The sequence below is a fragment of the Gallus gallus genome, chromosome 4 (genome assembly GCF_016699485.2).
Source record: "Gallus gallus isolate bGalGal1 chromosome 4, bGalGal1.mat.broiler.GRCg7b, whole genome shotgun sequence".
Taxonomy (NCBI): domain Eukaryota; kingdom Metazoa; phylum Chordata; class Aves; order Galliformes; family Phasianidae; genus Gallus; species Gallus gallus.
Window position 1 is genome coordinate 4,560,469 of NC_052535.1, and position 22,736 is coordinate 4,583,204.

A 22,736-nucleotide genomic window follows, 5' to 3' on the forward strand; every position below is an offset into this window, starting at 1 on the left:
CTGCAGGATCAGGTCCATAATTTGGTACCTGGGATTTGATTAAGCAGCTAAATTACTAGAACAGTTTCCCCATGAGTATAATTGCCTAATTAATTTTTAAAATAGCTAAGTTCAGCACTGAATATGGTGTACCCCTTGCCACACGAAATGTATGCTGTTTAATGCAAGTTGATGGAGCTATTTGCAAGAGTCTGTAGAGTTTATTTTACTGTTAAGTAGTAATGTTTATTTAAAGTTCAAAAATAGTCACCATTGCATTATAATGGATTTCAGAAAAGATGTTCTTGTAATAGTATTCACTCATACTTAGTTTGGCTGTTGGCCTTTCAAATGCATTTTAAAGAGCTCTGCTCCACTATCTCCTAATTCCTGCATTCTGACTCCAGTGATTCATTTCACAGGTGGGAAAACACTGGGGGAGAACATATTCTCCAACAAGAGTTCTAAATTCAGTGTTCTGGAAGGTTTTTGCCCTATATTGTGGCTGTTTTTCTTTCTTGTGCCTTATCTCTCTTCCTCTCTCTCTCTCTGCCTATGCATATATCTCTATATAGTATAGATATATTATATATTATATGTTGTACTAATAATACGGAGATAGATAAGGATTTATCTATGCTTCGTATTCTATTATATATATATATATGTGTTAGATTACATATACAATACATATATACATATATATATATGTATGTATATAAAAGAATGTAATATTTGCTTCTGTTGAAGTTCCAGTCTAACCCTGTAGGTTGCAGTTGATGTAGAAGGGCTGGATTTCACAACTAAAAGATTAAAAACAACAACAAAAAAATCAATCTTTTTCTATAAAAGGGATGGAGCCATCATAGCACGGGTTTCCTAAGTGGAAGAAACATCAGAAGGGATTTGCAGTGCTGAGAAGTAGAAGCTGTTCTACCTAAGTGTATGCATGTGTGCCTGGGTGTGTTTATGCATGTGTGTGTCTGTGTATATAGACATAAATAATTAGACTTGTAGTTGGCATAACGCATAATGCCTGCTCATGCTGTTGACAGTTGCTTAATAATGCACGCTCTCCCATTCTCTCCAGCTGAATTCTTAAGGCATTACCATGGGAATTTTCCCTTTCTGGGGATTGTAACAGAGCTCTAGGACTAGTTGTTTTTGTGATGTGCTTCTTGACTGGCTGGAGCGGCCCTTATTCAGGAACTCCATCCAAGCATCTCCTGCAGAGAATGAAACCATCAGCTGTCCTCGAAGCGGTGCTCCATACTGCGGTGACACACAACGGTGAGTCTTGCGGCGGTGGGCTCTTGGGTTTCAACACGCTCAAAGCAGAGCCAGCAGCGTACATCTCAGCGTACCGCTGTATGAAGTGGGATACATCAAACGCGTCCTTCGGAGAGGTAGGCTTGAAGCTGCTAGCAGCCACGCTGCTCCTTTTGCAGGCTCTGAGAGCACTCGGGTGGGTAAACACAGTGCGGCTCTGAGGCTGCAGCCACAGGCTGAAATTGGCTGAGCTCTGCAGTCTCGACGTCTTCCTAAATGATAGCATTTTTCCCATTCTGCCAATGTCACGGCCTCACCCCCAAAATGGGCAGTCGGGTACACTTGAAAATTAGCCATCACGTCCACCCAAAGCGATGAGATGATTTAAAAAATTGGAAGGCTATCTTTTCTCTTCAAATTGGAGTCATTTTGAAGGCTGCCCTGCTGTATTGGCTTGCCAGTTTTTATTTTGCATTCAGCTCTTGTTTCCAAGATTCTGCGAGGGAAACAGAGGGAATACAATGAGCCTCAACTTTCAGCCTTTGTTTAAGAAGAAAATAGCTAACTGTCTTGCAGCCTCTTGATTTCCACAGCTGAAATTCACTGAAACATCATGGCTTACTATGATTAGTGATGACTGTTGTTCAGAAGTGGTGAATGATTTGAGATTCTCTGGGTCCTAAAATTTGGAGATGCATTGATTTACTTTATTATTATTATTATTTTCACTCTCTCATTTGCTGCTGGTGAATCTCAGCTAAAACTGAGCGCTCTCCTCTGTTACGGGAACATGAATCGTAAGAAAGGAGCGTGAAGTCTACTTCCAATTCTGGCTTCACTTGGTCTCCCAGAGCTTCCGAAGCGTTGCACCCCTCTCTCGGTGGCACTCTGACCTCCTCTAGTGGTGGATGGGCCACAGAGAGCCTCTCTGCTGCCTGGCAGGGATGGCTCTGCCCTGGGGTGATGTGACTCAAGGATCTGGTGATCAGAGACCCACTGGGCTGGAGGCTTCCAATTCAACTGTGTTTTCACCTTCTGCCATGATTTCTCCTTTGGACAATGCTAGGAGCCTCTTGACAGCGCGCATCGTCCAGAGGGATGTGGGATGGAGGGCTGACAGATCCCATTAGCTATGCTTATTTTTAGTCTGGGTTTCTGAAATATGAAAGCAGAAAGGAACAAACACCAAAAATCTTGTTTCTTTCTCGGTCTCCCTCCCCTTCTCTTAAGAAAAAAAGCAAATCCAAAGCAGAAAAAAACAAACAAGGGGAGAAGAGCCAAGTTTCCATTTCTCTTCAAAATTTATAGGCTCCTTTCTGTAATTGTGGATGCTTGAAAAATCAAGAGTAACGCCACAAAGGGGAGATCTCTGTGTGTCTCGTTTTCCTTATTGTCTTGGCTCACTTGACCCTGTTGGGGATGTGCCCTTTCATTGTATACTGCTGTTGGGCCTGGGAGAGGAAACAAAGGGGAATGAGCTCTGTATAAGCCTGCGGCGTGACCAGGGACCCGCTGAGTTGGCAGACCAGCCCTTGATGTGGTGCGTTGTGTAGGGATGCACAACCAGGGTGCTCCGTTCCCCTTTGCCAGGAGCAGAGCTGACCTCATGTCTCTGTGACACCCAGAGGGGACTATCTGCTGTCCTGCCAGCAATGAGGAACGGGCACAGCTCTTGAAAAGAGAGAAACGCTGAACTTTCAAGAGCTGCTGAACTGCATCCCACAGCAACATGAGGGCAAGAGACTGGTTCTCCTGTGGTCCCTTTCGCTGAGCAGAAAGTGAAGTGTTGCAGTCCAAGAATCTTCACCACGGCTCTGATGTGTTGTCTCATTATCCCTGGTTTAATGTTTAAGGAAGCGGAGATGGATTTACTCAAAGCCATGCAGAGCAGGACTGGGTGTAGAGACTTTCAAGAGAGAAAATAAGATTCTGTGTCTTAAAATTGCAATCTTGCTACACTTGCTTATTGATGGTGGTTTGCGTACCTTTTGGATGGGGCTGAGAGCTTGGAGTCCCTGCAGATGTCATCAGGGCTAGCCGGTTCCTCACCGTCCTGCATGGAAGTGCAGGGATTCTGGCACTGCCGCCATCCATCACTTGCATCAGGGAAGATCAGTTCTGCTTGAAAAATCTTCCTCAGTTTCGCATCTGTACCAATTTCAGAGGATTCAGATCTCTTTCATTTCTTGGGAGAGTTTGGGGGGTGTTTAAACTGAAGACCTACAGGGAGTAGCAGTGCTGGGAAGTTTGCTAAGCCCCAGGCAAAAACTAAATATCAGTATATTTCAGTTTGCCTGGAATGTTTGAGGAACTTCTTTTTTATCTTAAAGTGGTTTGAGACCCTGGAGAGAAATACAAGTCCCATTCTTCTCCCTATAAAATAAAACAGGAGCAAACATGTATTGTTGCTGCATACTAGTACTCTTTGTTTTGTTTTGTTATTCTTCACCCCACTATGAAGTAGTTTTTAAGTTGGATTAATCCTTGGAGTGCAGATAAATTGATATTTAATTCTACCACGGTCACTCTCTCCATCACCCCCGTGAAACAGGCAACAGGATTTTCCTAAAAATAATTACTTTCCATTTGAACAAGGGTGATTTGAACCCTTGTTCAAATCCATTTGAACATTTTCACTTTGTCTTCATTGAAATACTGTAGCATTGGATCTGCATCCCTATTACCTGTGGTGAATGAATGACTTCTGGCCCAGCCCGGCTGTGTTTAACTTTAGATTCTGTTAGGTCTTTGCCAGACTGGGAAGCTCTGTTATCAGTTTGGTTCCCACGTAGGTGTGTGTGAACCTATGCTTTGATAAGCTAATTAGACTGAGATCTCTCACTAAAATGCCTGTCCCATCCTTTAGTCAGCTGTGTGACTGCTTTCAGCTGCTCTGATTTTAAGGAGGTATTTTCTGTTTTTACCCCTCTACCAGCTCCCTCTGTGGTTTGCCTATAAGTCTCTTTAGAGCTGTGACCATGCACACGTCTGTGTGTTACCCAGGACCTAAGAAGGCTTCTGGGTACTGCCTTAATAAATATGTTAAATAGCAAAGCCCAGAAGAGATGCTGCTTTACCAGTATTGAGGTGTACCAGTGAAGAAACTGAGGGCAGACCCTGTTAGCTTCTCCCCTTGCTTAGCCAGCTGGGGGCATGGGAGATGCTTTAAAGATGCACTGTGGCAAAATCATCATCATATCTGCTTTAGTGGTGGTCAGAATCTGTGGCCCTTCGATGTTATATGGATTTAATTTTTTTTTTTCCTCTGAAAAAACGCTGCTTCTGCCTTGGAAGCTGTGAGATCCCCAAAGCTTGCAAGGCAGAAAAGCTCAGGGAGCTCTCAAAGGATGTTGCTGCTTTTCCCTCTAACCTCTTACAGTCTCTACCTTCCCTCTGTTCTCTTTTCTTTCTTTGCCAGCAAGGCGCTGTGTGCAGTCTTCTGTGAACCTTCGTGGGCCAGATTTCTCCCTGGTGCTTTTTTTCCTCCTCAGTAGCTGCAGAAGAGGCAGTGAATCTGAGGGGAAGATGCACTTTATGATTTATGACACTTCATAAATTGCATTCCGCTGCAGGATTGACAGAGCTGGGGACTGAAGTTTGCTCAGGACTGGGGATGGACCTGCCTGTGGTCCCTGTGCCTTGGGGCCACTTGTGGAGTGAGTGGGGCAGCTTCTGCTTGCCCAATCCTTGCTCCCTTGCTTGATCTGCCCTGGGGCAAGATGGGGATTAGTGCCAGGTGAGGCCGGATCCATCTCTGCTGAGAGCTGCGTTGAGCACAGCGGTGCATTTCACGTCATTGGTATCTGTCCAGAAGCCATGGGAGGGCTGACGCATGTGACTGGGCTCTGTTATCCAGCTGTTGATCTAAAGCCAGGCTTATTTTGACAACCCCACCTCCTCTTCCATGGGCTGCCTCCTGATGGCAGGGGTGTCAGCAGTTTCCCAATGTGAAGGAGCTGGGCTTTATTCCTCATTCCCCTGGCACTCGCATGCTCTGTTAGATACTTCAAACAGGGCTCTTTCCCACGGTTCTGCTGTGCTCATCCCTGCCTCTGCCCCTTTCTTGCCTGTAGCCTCAGGGCTGCAGCTCTCCAGCCATCTATTTATATGGCCCTCATTTGTCTTAGTCTCTTTGGCACTTATATGGCTCCCATTGGCCCAGGAGCTGAATGCCCCCCAATCTTTAATATATTTATCTTCACACGTGCAGACGCACATGCATACCTGTGAGGTCAGGAAGTACCATTACTCCTATTGTACAGATGGAGAACATTAAATGGCAATTGGTTAAACTGGGAGCAGGTGGTGGTGCAGGAAGGCTGCATACACATGGTACAGAAAATGGCATCACGAAGAGATGGTTTGTCAGCCACAGTGCAGTGTTGGGAACGTAGGCATGAGCGTTGTAACCAAGGGACTGCAAGGTCCCACTCACTCTATCCCTGTTCTGGCCTTTTTAATCTTGAATCTTGTTTTAAAAATCAAAGTTGTCCTTGTGATACAATTTCAGATAGGAAGTACTTCTTTAGAATTGCTCTGTCAGGATGGAAGCAAAGGTTGGCGTCCTCACAGTTTGACATCTGAAGCAAATGATGCTTTAATGGCCGGATCCTTCCCTCTTGCTCACTGGCTCTGTGGGTCTTGGAGGGTATATGCCTCCCTCTTTTCCATGGCTGCAAGGTAGGGATGAGCCCAGCAGTCCACAACGCAGCCATTGGCTCTGGGTTGCTTTGTTTTGTTAGGACACTCTGAATGTTTGGCAGCTAATATGCAGCAACGCTGTTCCTTGGCAGTAGCTTTCCACTAGCATTTCCCAAAGATGGCAATGCTGCCAAGCCTACCTCCAAATGCACTGCAAACTCACAGGAGTGTCTTCAGTATAGAGACAGTATTCATTGCACTTACGGAGCTAGATCAAAACCCATGGAGGTCAGCGGTCATCCGGTTCTTCTGAAGCCAACAGTATCTCCTCCTGTGCCTAAAGCTGACCGAGCAAAGCATTCAGCTGAGCACAACCACATGCCCAGAGCAGTCTGCAAGCTGCGAGGGGAGAAGTCAGGTGGCTGCTTCCTGGGCCCATGCCTGGCCAATAGACCACAGTGCTTAATTAGTGTGGCAGCTGTTCTCTGTTAGCAAGGCTTTCCTTAGGCACCTGCGCTAATGTTCTTGGTAGCAGTTAAGGAGAAAAAGGAGGAGGAAATTGCATCTATATTTAATTAATACTGCATTCATATTTTATTGCGGAGAGCCCTTAGGTGCAGGAAGATTCTCAGTGAGAACAATTGCTTCTGAGTGGTGAAGCCATTGTGTGGTGCTGGGAAGAACTTTGGCATTAAAAGCGAACCCAAATTCCTCCCAGGGTAACCTGGGGAAGCTCAGAAACCCTCTGCTGCTTGCCTCCCATCCTCAGGCTGCAAGGCAAGTGGTGAATTTGCTGATAATTCATATTCGATTAGCTTTAATGTGTTCTAATTCATTGGTAGGAGTGAGAGAGGACTGGTGGGCTGCAGACAGATATCGCACTGATTAGTTTTTCCTTTTGATAAGCTGCCAGGCTTGGAGAGGTTCCCTTTCCATTCTTCCTTGTCCAGCTGTGCACTGCGTTCCTTCTCCTCTGTCTCCAAACCCTAGCAAGGAGGCGCAAGGTGCTGTTAACATGGCCATCGCATTGCTGCCCTGTGCAGTTGGACTGATGGTGGGTCTGAGGGGCTGGCAGGGGTTTTGGTGGCAGTCCATGTAGTCAGAAACATGCAGGTGGTGCCCTTTTGCTGGAAGGCAGTAGCCCAAGCCTCCTACAAAACTATGTGCACACCCTCATTGCACCATGAAGTGTCATTGTTCCATGTCCTTAGCACATAGCATTGTCCTGCTTGTTGTTTGCAAAACACATGGTGTCTTATTTTCCAAAATGGTGTTACGTGCAGTGGTTTTCATTATTACTAAAATGTGCAAACGTGTGTTATTCAACTAAAACTAAGTACAATTTAGTCTTTAAGTCCTTCTCCTCCTTCCATTGGCTCCGCAGCTTCTCCTGAAGTCAGGAAGGAGATCTGAAGTCAGCAGTGTTTACGGAAAGGAGCGTTTCTGTCTTCCTACAACTACAAAAGAAACATTTGTTGCCTTAGATAACTCCTGAGCAAACTGCTGTCAAAACAATTAGTGTTATTTTACTATTATCCTCCTATTTGAGAGTAAATAGCCATTTCATGAATATGTTAATTACCCGGTAGGTGCAGGAGATAAGTGCGTGCTATGCCACCGCAGATGATAAAGCTTCTGTTGTAGACAAACATCTCCAGCAATGATTTTTCCCAACCATTGGGGTCAGGTGATTGCGGTTCAGCTGCTCTCAGCTGGACTCGTTCTACTTTGAGAACTCAAAGATTTAACAAAAGTCACATCATTGTGCAGATGAGGGTGGTTTTTGTTTTTTTTTTTTCCCCTTAAAGAAAAAGCAGGCGGGCGAGTGGTCAGGGCCGAGTCCCTGTGTGAACGGGTGGTATATCTGCGTGCTGCTGAATGCGTGGTATATTTAAATGTAAACAACAGTGCGTTATTCCATTCAAATTCCATTCCGCAGGGCAGAAATTGTTTGTGGGTTTATCCGCCAGTAGAACTGCAGGTTACCAGATAGATGTGTTTGTTTATTTCTTATATCACACCGATATTTATTGTAGCAGGAGCGTGGTTATATCGGCTCTGCAGATGCAGAGTTTTCCTTTTGGAGATGTGTACATTTGGGGGGGGGGGGAAGTAAAACAAAAAAATAAATCAATATTCTGAAAAGTTGAATGCGCCATTGTGCCAGATAATTAAAATGTAAATTTAAGTATCTATGCCCGCTTTGTGATTTTTTTAATACTTTTAAGTTAGTTGTCTTTTAAAACATGTGGTCAGCTGTTGTATTCACATATGGTCAAATGATCAAAGTCTGAACTCCTCTCTAATTGTCCCCTGCTGCTTGTCTGCTCTGTCCATGATCAAGGCCTCAGCAGGTGATAAGAAAGGCATGAGAACAGGCTGGAAGGAGAATGAACTACTGAGGGGCCCAAGCTGAAAGAAATAAAGACTTCCAGTACATCACCCTGACAGTAAAGAACCAAGAAAAAGTGTAGTCTGGTTAGTTCTTATTTTTTTTTTCTTTCTTTCTTGCCTTTTTTCCCCCCTTGCTCACAAATCTGCATGTATTATTTTGAGAGGCAAAATGCAAATGTGGCCGTCTCTGTGTATTCTCAGCTCGTATAAAAGGCCGAACCAAACAGCCCGCTGCAGACGTGTTTATTTACTTGCTAGGAGGAGGAAGCTGCTAAGTCACACAGTTTATAGTATTTCACATGTTTGTGGAAATCATTGCGATTCTTTTCACTCGTGCTTGTCATTGTTTGCCCGGAGTTCACTTTGCCAGATGGTTCTTTATTGTCACTGGTGTCCACACCTCGCTCTTGCATCGCTTCAAGACCAAATGGTGTGAAGAGCTTTAATACTTAGAGGATTTAGTAAAAGTAAATCCACACTTTGTGGAAGGTTCATTCTCAGCTATTCAAGCAGGTCTAGCACTGATTCAGGGAGGGAGTAGCTGACCCAAGGAATGAAGAAAGGATGAAATAAATGGATTGGCTTTGCCATTCCTGTTTGTGTCCTGCTCTCTTGCAGTCAAAATGTAAATGGAAAATAAAGGACCAATATCAGGTTTAGAACGAGGAGTTAACAGTTAAAGAAAGGAAGGCACGCTGTCAGATTTCTCTTAACTTTAATTTTTGCTTGCGCTTAACAGAGAAAACAGTTGGCTGCGTTTCTTAAGCTAAGTTTCTCAGGCTTGCAGTAATGTATTTGTATGCATCGTGTTTCTGCAACCACGTGAGGATTAATTTTTTACATGAATTTGCATGCAAATAGAGTACTCCCTTTTGGCTTCTGTGGAGTTGTTTCTTGATGTTTGCAAACACTGTCACTCAGATGCGAGGAGTGCGGTTGCCCCATTTTACAGATGAGGAGGCAAAGGCTGACTGAGAAAGGAGTGAATACTGTGCAGGTTCTTTCTGATATGTAGGGCTGTAGGGCAATTTATATGTCATTAATAGAAACAGGTGTGAGTAGCTGCTGCCCTAATTTTGTGGGTAGATGAAGACTGTTTGTACAAATGGCTACAGTGGAAGAGCGGACGGAGAGGTGATGTACCGAGTGTGTCTGTGCATGGATAAGGGAGTGCTTTAGCAGGCAGCAGGTGTGAGAGGATTTAGGAGTTATTATGGGAAAATCCTTGCAGCAATCAGACTATTACTTGGTTGCCGTAAAATAGGCAAACAGGTTAATGGGGTACGTCCACAGAGGAAAGCACGCATCACAGCTCTGCTACTGGCTCTATCAGGAGGCAGAGCTGTGTTCAGCACCCTCAGGTTTTCCTGAGGCTCACCTCGTGGGCTGTGTGGGTTTTGGGCAGGATGTTCTCAGAGTGGGTTTGTGGTGGGAGGGAAGACATCTCGTAACTGCAGGGAGCAAAAGGTGATGGAGAAAGAGCAATGCAGCCTTGTCTCTGTGCAGGGCAGAGGGTGAGAGAGACCTGAGACAAAGGTTTTAGAGCATTTTGACCGTGAAGATCTGTGGAAGGGAGGGCCCCAGTCCTGCCGGGATCTCTGCTGGAGAGTGTCTGCTTCAGCAGTGACCCACAGACGTGAAGTGCCCCATGGAAATCTCGGCGCTTTCCTTCCCTCCCTCCTGCCTTCCCTTCGAGGGCATGGGCTGGTTCCACTTGGTCATGCTCAAGTGACTTCCTGAGCTGGGGTCGGTGGAAGTGCACTGCGAGGAGGTGAAGTGCCCACTGCAAGCTGCTTTTAACGTGAGAATCAGTGGAGCTGCTTGCTTCAGAGTGCAGTAAACAGCAAGGCTGCCAAGCGAGGGCAGTGAAGCAGGGTGTATAAATGAGCTTAAGAGACAGCTCAGGGTTTTATGCGGGGCTGGGTGGGGAGGTGGAAAGATGTGTCAGAGGAGAGAGGAGGAGATAAACAGAGCAGGCAGGCTTCTTAGGCAGAGTGGTGTTGTTTTTCTTTCATTTTTTTGCGACTAATAATTCTTCATAGCAAAGCTGTGGTGTATCAAATGCAGGGAGGTGTATTCTTTATGCTTCATATGCACATTCAGGCTCTGCTTTTTATAAAATACAGGCTGGTAGCCTGGCATCATCTCTAAGGTCTTCTTGGTCACCCAAACCACGCACAGTTTAAGTACAACCTGGAAGGATAATGCTGCATTTCTTTCTATTCACTTCATGGCCCAAAGAGGCTGGAGAGTCAGCTGTGGAAGGAGCCCCAAACTGGCTGTCACCACTTCTCCTATTGTAGTACCTGGTGTGTATTTGCTACAGCAACCCTGCAAGGACTGTGCATTGTGCTTTCCACTCCACCTTGATGACTGCTGTGTAATTGCAGCTTTCTATCTCTGCTGCTAAACGTAAAAGGTTTTGTTTTTAAGAGGACTTACTATATTTACTTTGCTTTTCTCTGGCAGTCCTACTACATACATTCAGCTCCCCGTTAAACACCCTGCTCCTTGTGCAGGCTGAGTGACGGTGTGTGATCTGTGAGCTGTTTGTATCGCGCACACCTGAGATGAGGTGGGGTTTTATCAGCTGGAATGATTGGCTCCTGCCTGCTCAGTCTGTGTTGGTACTCAGTTCCTTTGCTCTCGCACCATTATCTAAGATGATCTGTAGAGAATGTGAGAAATAACAGAGCTGAATATTGGGAATTTCCTTTCCATGTTAGGGCACCTCACATCCTGTGTACCACTGGACCCGTTCCTCTGCAGGATGCTGCTGGTGGAGATGATATAACACCCTTCTCTCAGGATTTGCCATGCCCTAATGGCCTTCTTGTAAATATTTATTGTCTATAACATCCAGGAGATGGAAAGACTTACTGCGATGGGGGGCACACAGTGGGAATAGAGCCAATCAAATTTAACTAGCTTGCAAATTCTAGCCACTTCCATTTGGTCCTGGGTATCCTTGGGAATAAAATTAGCAATGCCAAAGGAAGCTGGTGAGAATCCCCTTTACTTCTGGGACTTCCTAATCTGCTGTGACCTGACTATCTTCAATGTTGCAGAGAGTCTTGTTTTTCACAGAGAAAACACAATGCTAGTTGTAGATACTAATGGGAAAATAGAAGGGAATTCTGCTTCTGTAATAGTGCTAAAAAAGCTACCAAGAGAAATGGTTTGGTGGTGGGATTCAGTAGGGTGGTTTGATGGCTGGATTTCATGATCTCAAAGGTCTTTTCCAACCTAGATGATTCTATGATTCTTTTATAGAACACATTGATTTGTTACATACACAACAATAATGTACAGCAATACACTGAATACCACAAAGCTGTGATGGAAATGTTAAGAAGCAATGGATGAAAGTATCTCGTATAAGTCTACATTAGCCTTATAGATTTAAGTGCTTTGGTGGGGTGTTACTGGTCTCACCAACAGCAGATAACCTCACATATTCTTATTTTTATATTGGTTCAAGTTCATTTACTGCCAAAAGCTGGTCTTTCTGCCTGCCTCTGGAAAGTTCCTGAGCGAAGAGCTCTCCTCACCTGCTGCTCGTGGTAGTTGGTGTCTTGCTGTTTTCTTGGAAAATGTGTTTGGATGCTATTTTCTAGAATAAACAAGTTAAAATGGTCAGCAAATAAAATAGATTCCTCCCACTTCTCTCCTTCCCCCTTGTGCTCATAATAAGTGACTGAGGAAAAAAATAAGGTAAGTGGTTGGGTCAAGAAAATTACAGAGCCAACAAAATCAATTTCCAGCTTTAATAGTTCACAGGCCAAAGGAGTTTGGCACTGCACTTCCTGGGGCCAAAGTGGACTTTCAATCTCTGAAGTTCTGTACGGAGGAGGTGTGTTAAAAACAAGAAGTTTTTGGAGAAGTCATGTAATTTAGGAGGTTTGGGATTGACAGAGGGTGTGTGGTTTGTTTTCTCTTGTGGCAGTTTTGGATGAGTTTGGTGGCAGGAGGTGAGGTGCCAGGCTCCCCATTGCACCTCCTGCAGAATTGTGTGCTCTGTGAGGTGGGCTGTGACACAGTCCATACTGCTCAGCCCGTGGGCTTCAGTCCCAGCACTCAGTTGAAAAGCAGTTGCTCCTGAGGTGGATTTTGTGCTGCTTTATGGGTAATTGAAGGAGTCAAGTCCCAGCCTTGTTCCCTTGGCTTCACTGTGTAGGAAATGGAGTGTGGTGTATTATACTGGCCTCCCAAGAATCAGTTATAGAATCATAAAATGATTAAGGGTGGAAAAGAACCCTACTATCCCCAAGTCCAACCCCAATGCATCCCCACCACACCGATAACCATGTCCCTCAGTGCCACATCTCCACGGTGCTGGAGCACCTCCAGGGACAGTGACCCCACCACCTTCCTGGGCAGCTTGTGCCAGAAGGCAGAAGGGAAGAAGGAGTCTTCAGCATGGAAGGTTTGGGTTGATGGAAGAGGCAGAAGATGCTTTCTCTGTGCTGCAGGTCATGTGGTAGGGTAATGAGGAGAATAGTCCTAATGTATACAAATGCTGTCTGTCAGTAAGTCTCTCCTCCTTAAATCTACTTGAAAGTAATGCCCGTGTGCCACCCTGAAACATATCTAGCAATTAAATGGTAAGGTTAATGTGTTACATGCATGGGTGGCAGGAAATTTGGAGGCAGTGTTGCCACAGCAACCTGAACTCTGCCCTCCTGGGTGCAGGCATTCCTATAGGGTTGGTTACTGTGCGGTTGTAGGGGTGGGAAATGCCACAAGCTTTGTCACAAAAGTCATAAAAATGTAAAAATAAGGCCAACTCTTTCATCTTGTTTTGTAGTGTGGGTGGAGGAGCAGTAAATGGTGAAGCTCCTCACCATGGTGCAGCGCTCGCTGCCAGAGGACACGAGACATGGTGTGTTTGGAATGGCAGAGCTGGCTTTGCTGGCTTTAGCCTTGACAGATTGCAGCAGCCCTCAGCTCTCCGGGGACACTGTGCTAAGGGAATCTTCAGAGTCATCCCACGTACCCATTTGGCTCCTATGGGTAAAATCCTTTTCTGCAAAGGGCACTTCTTCTCCCAAGAACTGTGCTTCCAAAAGTCCTGCTTAGGCCTGGCCCACCAGGAGGAACATGCATGGAGCGCAAGCAAGGCTCCCACATCCTGTGCCTCCACTGCCTCTGGGGCTGACAGAGGCAGTTCTGTGCCCTGACCTACAAAGTACAAAAGGAATCAGCAAGAAAACCAGAAATACTGCCTCGCTTTAATGAACAGAGCACTTAAACCTCACTGGTTTTGCAGAGATTGTTCTTGTTTCGGTATCCGGGCCTTGCTCCCTAGTAATCTCCAGATCTATTGTTTTGCCCTTATGATTTTCTGTTGTTGTTATTGTTGCTATCTTCTCAGAGTAGATGTGTGCTCAGGTCCTACTGCGGAAACCAGGTAATTTTTAAAAATGAAAAAATGTCAGCTGGCTGCTGGCAGACACCTCTCATCTGGAAAAGGCATTTGGCTCATGCACTGGTTATCCCTGCTGAGATAAAGCGAGCAACTGGAGCAAATGAAGCACTTGTGAAGTGTGCTGCGGCTTCTCCCCGTAGCATGCAAACAAGCTGCAAATAGTGTGCGATCCTGCAGGAAGTCCTTTATGTAAAGTAATGGCACGGGGAAGGAAGTTGGACCTGGGCACTGCTGAGGTTATTTTCAGTGAAGGGCTGCATGCGTTCGCTGTACAGTTGGTTGGGGTACAGTGATGGAAATCTGCTTGCTGTGGAATGCTGTGGCTCTCAGAGGCAGGAGATGAAAGATGAAGGATGATATAGTGGTACATCTCAGAGCATTTTATTTTATACTGAAACGTCATTTTTTTTGGTAGCAAATGGATACCAAATGTGAGAGAAAAAGCCTATTGTGTTACCACACATTAAAATTAAAACATGCACAGAGATGGTGCAATTGTTTTTATTGTATTAAGACATCATCCTAATATCACTTTGGTTTATTTGAATAAGTTACATGTCTTTGGCAATTGCATAGTAGCAATTTGACACGAGCAAGTCATCAAAGGTACACGATGGCAATACCATGAAAGGTAATGTTTATGGAGAAGTCATTTCATATACCATTGTTCAATGTTGAAACATGTTTCTTCAATTTACATTCTCCCTCTTTTTTTTTTTTTTTTTTTTAAGGGCTCATAATAACTTAGTATAGCATTAGGAACTTGGGACAGATCTAACTTAAGCAGGTTTGTCTAACTACACACAGTACTTTGTTGTTCGACACACAGGCAGCTGCCATAGCAACTGCAAGATCACAAACTGTTATGATACCTCTGAGAAACGGGTTTTCTTTTAAAAGAAGCACAAGCGTGTGGATTTGTGTGTCGACTTCATTCAACAGTAGCCATGACTTTTGGGGAGAAGTGATATCTCCAAATACATGCTTCCATGGGGTCTTCACGTCGCCGTTCATTGCAGGGGAGTTGGACTAGATGACCCTTAAGGGTCCCTTCTAAGACAAATGATTATTTGATTTTGATGGGGATATATATTTTAAATTTGCCATAACGATTTCATTATCATATTTTTTTTTCCTCCGCTGAGCTAAGGAAATAGCATATATTTTTAAGTATGTCGTAATATTGCCTAATGACGCTTATAAACTTTGAGGTGTCCCTACTGCCTCCAGTTAAAAACAAAGAGAAGCAAGTCATTTCCCAGAGAGCTTAGGGCTGGAAAAGGTGGAAATGGAATTGGTGGCACAGAGAAGAAAAATTATCTGAGTGGGGACAGCTGTCCTGCTGTACATAGCTGGGGCTGCTAATTGGCTTAAGGAGACAGTGTTGTGGGCTTATTTCAAATGTCCAGTGTCACTTCCTAAATGCAGTTAAATTAATTAGTTTATTAGATAAGACGGAGACAGGACAAACACCAGCAGGAAGGTCTGTGGCAGGTTTCTTCTCTCCTGTTGTTTTCTCATCAGATAACATATCCCAAATGCAGATGAACTTCCCATTCTAACAGCCGTGAGCAAGGTCCCCATTTCACAGGTGGATGAACTGCTCCACCAAGGAGTTCATGGACTCCTCTGGGAGATAAAATGAATGAGCTGAGAGGTGGCAAGTAATCTCATGAGTAGTTAAGGAAAATAGTGGTAAAAGTCCTTGAAAATGGATTTTTCCACGATAGGTGACAAAATAAAAGGTTGGGGCATCTTGCAGCCGTGTCCTCATCTTGTAGACAAACCTTTATCAAACAGCAGGGGTTGGCCAGTTGTGTGTAGTGCTTGCCCTACTAGACACTCCAATGGTTTAATTTTGTGAGTTCAGCTTTATTTTCTTTTGTTTGTTTTGAAAAGGTCATGGTGATGTGTCCCAAGTCATGCTGTATATCAGTTGGGGAACCACCATATGTCTGTGAAAATAAGAACAAATCAAGAGTTTCCCAGTTTTTATTAGTAACACATGCAGGGAGTCTACAGACGTTCATAGATCACTCCTAATGGGTGATTTTCTTAGAATTTACTTGCCCTGTGAGGCCCATGAGTCTTAGTCATGGTCCAGGATGCCAGGGAATGCACTGAAACAAAACAAAACGGTCCAAACCTCAGACTACTTCCAAAGCAAGTCTAAGACAAGGAGTAACAGAAACAGCCAGATGGGGGTGTGCGAGGAGGTGATGAGAACATGATTCTATGGATCCTCTCTTGGGAAAACAGCTATTTAAGTGATGATGAACTGTTTGTTTGCATGACTATTTGGGAGACTTTGAAGGTTAGTTTGAAGGCGAATGACGAAGTCACTTTGTAGATGTTTGTTGGTAGCTCTCTGCTGGTAGCAGGAGGGGAAAAGTGCCAAAGGGGTGTTGTTTGCAAACATAATACATAGGCAATGGATATGTCCCAAGAACAGGAGACAATGCTGCAGTTTCATCATCTTATATGTATAACAGACCTTTATCATCTGTTCTTATCTATCATATTTGCTGTGAGTAGTAGTCTTTTGGTTTCTCCCAAGGTGATTGCGTTTTGAGTCAGAAAACTAGTATTGCAGACTTCAGGTAGAACCTTCAGTTGGATATCTGTTGCTTATTTCAATATTTTCTTTGCAACTGAGAATTGGAAACTTATTTTTATTGCACGTTATTTTTTAATACAGAATTGAGGTTTGGGTGAGTCACATACCTGCAAATTCTGAGACTTCTTGCAAAGCATTTGGGGTGCAACAGGGAGAGCTTGCATTGCTGCTGGTATAATGAGGCCGTTTTACAGCAACCTTTTTGGATTGCTGGATATGAAATACAGCTGATTTATTATTGTTGTTATTAATTATTATTATTATTATTATTATTATATATCTGGGCTAGAGGTTGAGGCTAATTTCCAAAATGTTTTAATAGGCTATTTGGTATCATGATTTACTCTGAGCTTTTGCACGTCATCTGCCCATGTTATTGTTTATATTCCCTCTGTGGTTGCAGTGGATGCAGTGCAGAAATGCTCAGGATATGCTCAATATTTATGGTGGGAAACAGGCTGTTTGCAAAATAGTGACAAACTGTAATAATTACCTTGCTGTCCATTTGAAACACTGATCAGAAGCTCTGACCACCACAAAATTCCCATGTAAACCACACAGATCTTCAGCTGCATTTGTGGGTTCTATTTAGATCCCTGCTCGGTTTCTAAAAGTAGGAATAAAGCCTGCGAACATCTCTAGCCACTTCCTCCCACATATTGCCTGCTGTGAGCTACTGTCTGCTTGGGTATCTATATACAGCTTAACTGTAGGTGTGACTTTCTGTGGTTTGACCAATTTCCATAAGTTAGTTGCTAAAGATGACCTCAATGATAGTTCAATACGAAAAACTTTTTGGAAATGCTGAGCCAGCAGTGAGTTTTCTAGGAAGATCTGCAAGAAAATATCGAGCATTTGAAAATCCAGTGGAAAAAAATGTATATTTTGAGGACTAGATGCCATGAGAGGAAATTCAATTTATATACTTTTATTAGTATTGATCTGTGTTGTAATCATGATTGGAACGTTTGTAGGTAATCTGAAAATGGGCAAATTTGGACGTGATTTGGAATCACCTTGAGAGACTTAATTCTAACTTTCTTGGTTTTGTATCAATTTTTCTACCAAGAAAACGTCCGTTTATTTTTCTATACTTAATAATATTTAACACAATGGAAAAGAAGCAGATTAATTAGGCTGTCTTGGTGTTTTTCAAATGCACTGTTGATTTTTGAGGCTTTCAGAAGGACTTACTGTCAAAGAAGTATAATTAACTTGGCTTGCACAAATAGAATCAACATTTGATTGCATAGCAAAAGGCAATGGCTCGGGCAAGGGCTTGGGTCAGGTCTAAAACACCTCAGATGGACTCAGATACACTTAATCCATTTCTTTTCTGCAGTGCTAGCAACCGAATCAGTAGGCATTAACTTCAGCAAGACTTTGTCAAAACATCTTCAGATGATAAGCAGCATTTCCTTCCTGTTCTATCCCGCCCACTTAAAGTGTCAACCTCTCATTTTCCTCATAGACTACCCTTGGTGTCACCTCTAGAAAGTAACTGCAGGACCTTGGGTCCAAGCCTATCTCACAGCACTTCCAGAGCTCTTTTGATCTCAAAGCACAGCACCAATATGAACAGACTAGGGCGTGCTCTTGAGCAGTCACCAACCCTCTCTATGAGGTGGAGGAAATGCAAGTGAAAAGCAATGAGCTGACTTCTCTGCGAGCATGTAAGGTATGCTGGGAATGTGATTCTGTCCTCCTGACCCTGACTTTTGCACTTGGTGACTAGACTGTCTTTGTTTTCTCAAATTCCGTGTGAAAAAATGGAGTAGATTTTCTTTGGGCAGCCATTGCTGCTGATTGTTCTCTAACAGAAAGCCATTTACATTTCCCTTTTACTGTTTTTCATGGTCTACCACCTACATGAGGCTGATGGAAAAAGCATAACTGGGAACTCTGCTGGAAAGAAGCAGGTACCAGCAAGGGAGAAAAAGGAGAGTGCTCACGAGGAAAGCCATGTCGTCCTGCAACTCTTGCACCCTTGGCATGTTTTGCCTGCGGTTAAGTAAGTTGCAAGAACCACATGGAAGAGGGCTGTTGCTCACACAAACATTTCTGTGCCAGGGGTTTTCACCCCTCCCTCTGCATTTAGTAGCATCTGCTAGCAGGAGAAATGGTCAAGAGGATGGAGAGCCTGATGTCCTGTGAGCCTGTATGAAGGAGCCATGGGGCTAGGGGCGCTCTGGTATTGGTTACAGCTGGAATCAACCTTAGGGGAAAGCAAGCAGTGGAAATAAAGGTCACAGAGGAAAGCGAGGATGTAGTCTTAAAGAAAGGCTCTGCTGCATGAGATTGCCATGTGCAGTGCTGCTGAGCATCTTGAAAAGCAAACCAATAGCATGAGGGTGGGAATTCCCACTGCATCCCCCTCCTCTAGCCCCCTCATCCCTGTCTCAAGATCAAAAAGGCAGCAGCAGTGCAGCTCTGTCTGCGTGAGAACAGAGCCTGTGGAAGGGAGCAGCCGCCTGGGAAAGCTGTTCTGGGAAGATGCTTGAAAAAGAAACAATGGAGCATCAGCACGGGGTGAGGCCACTACCTGATGCTCCCAGAGAAGGGTGAAGGAGAAACTATTTGTGCTCGGGGTAGGCAAGAGCCTGCCTTCTTCTCTCTTTTGAATGGCACGGTCTTCATTTCCATATAGTTATCAGACCCAGGGTAGTGTTTACAGAGAAGGCAGTTTGATAGAGGTAGATGCTGCAGGCAATATAGCGCTTGGGGGAATACATTTTGTCAGATTGTGCTTTCTGCTTACTGAAGGCTAAAGCCCCCCCAGCGCAAACCATCTTGCAATTTGCACTGGGGAGCGGGACAGAAATGGGATGTGCTGGGAGTGTGTCCTTCATCGTGAACAAATGAATGGGAAGGATTGAGAGAACTCAAGGTTTTTCTGGCCCCAGATTTTTGGCACTGACCTGATCTCTTGCTGCACCTGGCAGAATCTCTCCCAGTGGTGTGGCTGTGATACAACAAGATAATAGGTAAGAACGGAGCGGTGAACGTCTCCTGAAAGGCACACTGGCAGGTCTCTGTAAGGATGTGCAGGGAGCTGGATTTTCCTCTTTCCCCGTCTTGGTTTCCTGGGAAGCCATTTTGCTGCACGTCTGGTGTTCCTGACCCACCGCATGGGAAGCCTTGAGTAATCCCACACTGCACTGAGCATGTTTGAGAAGTTTTGTATGACAAGATCGCTAAGTGGCCTGCCCTTTGCTCTGCCCCCTCTCGTGTTTGTCACATCTAATAATGGGCAGAAATGTGGTGTGTGCCACTGAACACGGGGAATTTGTTTGTGTTCCGTGTTTGCCACATCCTTTTAATTTGAGGAGAGAGCGTGGGAGCAGGGAATGGCTCAAAACACTGCTCACTGCTACCTCTGCCATAGACCGCATACAGCTCTTAGGCAATGATGTGAACTTCAGCTGAAGCTTGGACTTTAGAGTGGCAGTCATGTCTCAAGGGGCAGTCTTAAGTGCTATAAAATGTTGTATCTGTTTCAGTGAATGGCTAAGGGTATATAAGACACGCTGCTGTCAGTGCTCTCCTATCTGCAGCAGAGATGCTGCTCACTGTAATTTCGAAGGAGAATGTTGTCGAGCTTTATATTGTTACTTTAAAGGAATTGTAAAGGAGCAGGCAGGCTGTCTTCAACTGTTAGCCAATGTGGGGTGCTCATGCACTTCTGTGATGCATGTTTTTGTTACAGCCAGGTGCAGGACTGTACTGCCATGGTCAAAGTGGGCTTCTGTCTTTAATTTCAATATGGGTAAGTTTGGAGAGAGCTCCTTGGAGAGAGCCCATCTAGTCACGCAATGATAACGACTGGTATACACGTAGGAGAATCATGACTTGTGAATTTCTAATGGTATTTTCTTGCCTAGAGATCTTATTCGTTACTGAATGTGTCTGTCAGAGGAGAGAGCCAGCCTGAGGGCTCTTCTAGTTGGGTACTTATAGTCTCTGTTCCTAAATATAACAGGTTCACTTGTTCCCACTGCCACCTCCCATCCTTTCTCCTTTTTGTTTCCTCCTTGCGTGTTCAAAGTAGGGTGAGTGAATAAATACAGCACAGCAAGACTTCTGCAAGTGTGAATATTGGAGGGCTCTTTCATCAAGACACGCAAAGCAAAAAATGCGAGAGGCTTTTAATGCAGTTCTGAAGTCACAGAAGGAAGTTGCTAAAAACACTAGTGGGGTCTTTATGAAAAATTATGACTTATTTAGGAAGGCTGGAAAAGGTATGCTGGGAGATGATTTGCGGCCAGCTTTGATACTGGCCGTTTTGAGAGGGTGACATCAAGATTGGGTTGAAAGCTTCAATTGCCTTTATTACCTAGTCCAAGGGAAAACAGGGCTGGTATAGCTGGGATGTTCACAGAAGAGGAAAACATATAAAAGAAATTTGTTCTCCTGTGGGGCCTGCCTTCCCTCCTCAGCCAGTATTAAATGGGGACGAGGTCTACTTTTAAATACCTATGGGTATTCTGTAGTCGGCAGGGAAGCTTCCACAAAGCAGATAAAGTCCCTGAAATATCAGAAAAGCATCTGCCTTGTTCTATAGGCTATGCAAGAAGCGTGGGATCTTAAATGAGATATGGAAATTAGGTGGATTGAGCCAGTAGGAGAACGTTTTTGAGAGGCATCTGGTTCAGGGTTGTACAATGTCTAGCATGGGTGCTTTCTGGGACAATTCCCCATCCAAGGCTCGGTTCCATTTGCTTTATATCTAAGCCCTTCCAGGAGAGTATTGCAGAGATTTCTGAAATGATGGCAATCAGACAAGAATGGGATTCTGGAGCATGAGTGCTTTGTCAGTGTGATATTGCACCCAAGAGGGGAAGCCCTGCTGACAAGATAATTTGACTGCTTCTGGGACCTGGCTAGCATTTCCAAAGGATATCTTGTGCATATACTGGCTCTGTGCACTGGAGGAATGTCCTATGGGATAGCTGAAGGCAAGTGATGCGCCAGGATTAGTGCTGCTCTTGGGTAAAACCTGATGGTTTCCCATTAACCAGAATATTTTAATAATGTCTTAAGGGTATTTCCAACAAGCCTAAGATTTTTGGATGACTGTTCTTATCTTTATTTATGTTTTCCTAAGCTTTCTCAATATCTTTTTCACTTCCAGCTGTGAAATGAAAATATAGCATTCTTTTATTTTTTTAGTTTGCTTTATGAAGTGGTTGTGGACTAACTTTATCTCTGATGCACTTTGTGTGAAAACAGCTTTTGATATCAGGATTCTAATTGCAAAAATGCAAAACAAGATAAATACCAGATAAAACCACCTGAACATATGACAAAAAAATTTTCATGTGCCTCTGAATATATGATAATGCAACATTTGCCAAATGTGTGGGAAAATTGGTAAGGAAAGGAATGTCATTTCATGGTCCAAGCTAGGTATTACGGGTGGCTTCCCTTTCAGCTTTATACCTTTCATTGTCAGAGCTGTTGGGCTCCACGTATTATGAGCTTTTGCAGTGGCCCAGCTTTACCTGTGGATAAACTGGCTCTGTATCAAATTCTCTTCTCTCTAAATGATGCAGACTTTTTTTTCTTCTTGAATCAGATCATTATGTTGGAATTTAAGGCCTTTCTGGTAAAGGGAGATGAGAGAGTGAAATCTTAAAGCCATGAAATGCTTCATAAACTTAGCAAAACCATTCTCAGCTCTTGGGCATGATGTACTGGTACCCTCCGTAAGAGCCTGGGAGGATGCTTCATTCTGAATTGGCAATAATCTGCATTATGGACTAAATCCCCAGGAGTCCTCTATGTCCCTGTGAAGGCGGTGGAGTTCTGCTGGCACCCAATGGCACATGGAGCGCTTGTTTAAGAACACTGGCAAAGCTAAGACCAGTAGTTAGCAGAAAGGCTGCATATCTGTGCATTTAGATCAGAGAAGAAGCCTTTGCCCTTAGCCCTAAATGTATTTCGGTCAGGTACTTGGAAGATTTCAACAGCAGCTTTCTGTTGGAGCGAGCATTAGTGAGCTTTGGAAGCTGTGGCTCAAAGGTAGGTATAAGCTTCAGCCTCTGCAGGGCTGAGTCCAGCGTAAGCCAAGGTGCTTTGGAGGGGAGGAAAATGCTGGAGCCAAATCTGCTGTGTGGTTTGCACTGTGCGTTGTCCAATTCTTATAGTAACAGCTTTTATTGATTCTGGCATTATCAACACGTTCAAGAAGTGTGTACATGTTGTTCTTAGGGACAGGCTTTAGTCAATATTGGTTGTAGGTGGACAGTTGGAATAGATGATCTTAAAGCTCCTTTCTAACCTTAACGATTCTGTGAGTTGAACATTTTGTGGTCAAATAACGTTTGGGTAAGATAATGTTGATTTGAAATCTGAAGGGGATTTTTTCAAATGGTGCCCTTTCTGCTTTATGACCTTCTGCTATGGCTG

At 44.2% G+C, this 22,736-nt stretch overlaps 1 long non-coding RNA gene across 1 annotated transcript in view; it reads left to right on the forward strand.

Moving 5' to 3' along the window:
- The first annotated feature begins 1,240 nt into the window (after positions 1-1,240).
- LOC121110715 overlaps positions 1,241-22,736 on the forward strand; it is a 136,877-nt gene continuing 115,381 nt past the window's right edge. Inside the window, exon 1 of the long non-coding RNA XR_005859793.2 lies at positions 1,241-1,269. This is a non-coding gene — a long non-coding RNA (uncharacterized LOC121110715). The remainder of the gene's footprint in view (positions 1,270-22,736) is intronic.